Here is a 4,277-nt window from a genome sequence, read left to right on the forward strand (position 1 = left end):
GTGTGAGATCACTTGAGGGGAGAGTAGGGGCAGGGGAACATGAGTTTGTTCATCTGCGACCCCAGGTAGGTCACACTCTCCCTCACTGTGGGGGGGGGGGACGGGGGGGACATTTAGAAGAGTGCAGATAGAAACTAAAATGTGAATATCCTTCCTGTTTGGCCCTGTCCGGGGGTATCATCGGATGGGGCCACAGGTTTCTTCCTCTCTAGGTTTCTTCCTAGGTTTTGGCCTTTCTAGGGAGTTTTTCCTAGCCACCATGCTTCTACACCTGCATTGCTTGCTGTTTGGGGTTTTAGGCTGGGTTTCTGTACAGCACTTTGAGATATCAGCTGATGTAAGAAGGGCTATATAAATAAATTTGATTTGAATAGAGCCGTCAAACTTCCATTTTCTACTTGTATTAAAAAGGGAATAAATTGAAGGGTTTACCGGCTGCCACTACCCTGGCATCCCCATGGACTTTGTGGCATAGCGCTGCCCGCTGGTCCGGACTCTCGTACCACCACAGGGCATTGACTGGCACACAGAAGGAGAAATCCCATTTGACCTCACACTACTGCATTCATATTATAATCTCATAGTGTTACCCATGTAGTATTATATCGTTTCATCCTGATCACCATTGATCTAGTCCCTGTCCTCACTGTACCGTTGTTGAGCTATCCAAACTCACTATGAAAGACCCCCACCAGGTGGGCGTGCCCCCCGGCAGCGTGGGCACTGACTGCAGCCTGGAAGGCCTCCCCCCACACCGCTGGAACCCCCGGATGCATCTGGAAGGACCGCAACTCATACACTCCTGAAACACATGCACAATTATGCACAATTCCAAACCGACCCCCAACTCTTTTACCCACGTTTTTATATTTAGCTATTTTACAGACACTTTTATTCCTGAGCAGTTTACCGACTGCATTCAACTATGTAAGGTGACACAACACATAGCACACACATAAACTCCTTGGCCAGGGAAATGTAGTATTGACAGGGTCTTTAACCTACTTGGAACACAGTGATTTTGTTTACCATTTGTGTATGAATGTAATGTGCAAAGACTACTTGGCTAAAGTGTATCTGTTTGAAAGGGAGTTAGGGACAACCAGTGGTGAAATCACTAATGCAGACTCAGCACATCTTTGGGAAAACAGTGCCGATTTCATTTCCTGTAAAAAAAAAAAAACACTGTCCAGTACTTACGAGGAATGTGTACAGACGTAACTGCCCAACAAAAACAATCCTGTTGTTTACAAGACTAGTGCTAGATTAGTGGTCCAAGGAAATGAACACAGGGGGTCAATACACAATGCTCTCTCTCTTATTTCTCCCACACACACACACACACACACACACACACACACACACACACACACACACACACACACACACACACACACACACACACACACACACACACACACACACACACACACACACACACACACAGTCTTGTACAGCTAACCTTGTGGGGACATAATACCCATAACCACCTAACTACCTAACCTAAGCCTAACCCTAGCTCCTAACCCTCAAAATCCTATTTTCCCTAACCCCTAACCCTAATCCTAACCCGTACTCTTACCCTAACCCTAACCCAAAAACCTCAACTTTATCCTAACCCTAAACCTAACCCTAGCTCCTAACCCTACTAACACTAATTCTAACCTTAACCCAAAACCCCCTAGAAATAGCATTTGACCTTGTGGGGACTAACAAAATGTCCCCAGCTGGTCAACTTTTTGTTCGTTTACTATTCTTGTAGGGACTTCTGGTCCCCACAAGAATAGTTAAACACGTCCACACACACACACACACACACACACACACACACACACACACACACACACACACACACACACACACACACACACACACACACACACACACACACACACACACACACACACACACACACACACACACACACACACACACACACACTCCTCAATCCAGTTGGGGTCCTGAGCCAAGGATGCTCGCACACCGGCCAGCAGGGCATAACTGTCTAGATAGTAACACAACAATAGGAGATAGTGTGATATACAATGCATTCGGAAAGTATTCAGACCCCTTGATTCTTTACACATTTTGTTACGTTACAGCTTTATTCTAAAATGGATTACATTTTTAAAAATCCTCATCGATCTACACACAATAACCCATAATGACAAAGCGGAAACAGGTTTTCAGAAATTCTTGCAAATTTCTTAAAAAATACCTTATTTACATAAGTATTCAGACCCTTTGCTATGAGACTCTAAATTGAGCTCAGGTGCATCCTGTTTCCATTGATCATCCTTGAGATGTTTCTACAACTGGATTGGAGGCCACCTGCGGTAAATTCAATTGATTGCACATGAGTTGGAAAGGCACACACCTGTCTATATAAGGTCCCACGGTTGACAATGCATGTCAGAGCAAAAACCAAGCCAAGAGGTCGAAGGAATTGTCCAAAGAGCTCCGAGACAGGATTGTGTCAAGGAACAGGTCTGGGGAAGGGTACAAAAACATTTCTGCAGCATTGAAGGTCCCCTAGAACACAGTGGCCTCCATTATTCTTAAATGGAAGAAGTTTGGAACCACCAAGACACTTCCTAGAGCTGGCCGGCCAGCCAAACTGAGCAATCGGGGGAGAAGGGCCTTTGTCAGGGAGGTGACCAAGAACCCGATTGTCACTCTGATTGAGCTCCAGAGTTCCTCTGTGGAGATGGGAGAATCTTCCAGAAGGACAACCATCTCTGCAGCACTCCACCAATCAGGTCTTTATGGTAGAGTGGTCAGACGGAAGCCACTCCTCAGTAAAAGGCAAATGACAGCCCGCTTGGAGTTTGCCAAAAGACACCTAAAGGACTTAGACCATGAGAAACAGAATCTCTGGTCTGATGAAACCAAGATGGAACTCTTTGGCCTGAATGCCAAGCGTCACGTCTAGAGGAAACCTGGCGGGAATGTTTTTCGGCGGCAGGGACTGGGAGACTAGCCAGGATCGAGGGAAAGATGAAGGGAGCAAATTACACAGAGATCCTTGATGAAAACCTGCTCCAGAGAGCTCAGGACCTTAGACTGGGGTGAAGGTTCACCTTCCAACAGGGCAAAGACCCTAAGCACACAGCCAAGCCAACGCAGAAGTGGCTTCGTGACAAGTCTCTGAAGTCCTTGGGTGGCACAGCCAGAACCTGTGTATGTTAGCAAAAACCTCCTGAGAACCTATTTAGCATGTTTTGGCGTTCCCTTAATGTAAAACAGAACTTACCCAGAACGTGGTTAACATGTTCTCAGAATATCAATATTAATGTTCTAGACACATTTCATGGGACTTTGCAAGAACATTCATGTGTCCAGTTTTCTGAGGGTTGTATGTGTTTGTCATTCAGTTTTAAATTAAAATATAATGTTTTATTGTGTGATGGTAATGACCTCTGCAAAGGTATTTTGGGAAAACGGATTAAAATCCATGCATTATCAAATAAAATGGTCACAGCCAATACCAGTTTATGGTTCCTGACAAAATGAGAAAAGTATTTGTTGATGAACTAGACAGTGGAATATTCTTGCAACGTTCCAATGAATGTTTCTCGAACATTATTATTGAATTTTCTGAGAACATGATAACAACATTCTGGGTAAGTTCTGTTTGACATGAAGTTAATGGTCTGGAAATAGTCCTTGCAAATTACTGGAACATTCTTATGAAAACGTTCGTTAATGACCTAATGAGACAATTAAGGGAACGTTCTCTAAAGTTGTGGGTATGTTTGTTTTTAGCTGGGTAGCTCTTACTATGTAGTGGACTCAAATACAGTAGAATTGTACAAAACATTCCATTAGACCAATGGCATGTTACAGCTTGACTATCACATTTTATTATTAGTCACTTGCGTCGAATACAACATGTGTAGACCTTACAGTGAAATGCTTACTTACGAGCCCCAAACCAACATTGCAGTACAAATAAGAATAAGAAATAAAAGTAACAAGTAATTAAAGAACAGCAGTAAAATAATAACGAGACTATATACAGGGGGATACCGGTAAAGAGTCAATATGCGGGTGCACCGGTTAGTCGAGGTAATTGAGGTAATATGCACAAACTGGAACTCACATAGATTTTTGTCAAACATGATGATTGTTATCAAGTTACAAAAGCGAACTTCTACAATATATTGATGTGAACAAACAATACATCAATTTGCCCTCATAATCGTAGATCAAATCAATAGTCCAAATTTACCACGTCACCGTTTTTCAAAAATATTTTCTATTAGATTTGACGATCT

General features: G+C 43.2%; 1 pseudogene; it reads right to left on the minus strand.

Moving 5' to 3' along the window:
• On the minus strand, positions 1–1,032 carry LOC139581886 (protein NipSnap homolog 3A-like; annotated as a pseudogene).
• Positions 1,033–4,277: the final 3,245 nt, after the last annotated feature.

Source organism: Salvelinus alpinus, chromosome 7 (assembly GCF_045679555.1).
Source record: "Salvelinus alpinus chromosome 7, SLU_Salpinus.1, whole genome shotgun sequence".
NCBI classification, from domain to species: Eukaryota; Metazoa; Chordata; class Actinopteri; order Salmoniformes; family Salmonidae; genus Salvelinus; species Salvelinus alpinus.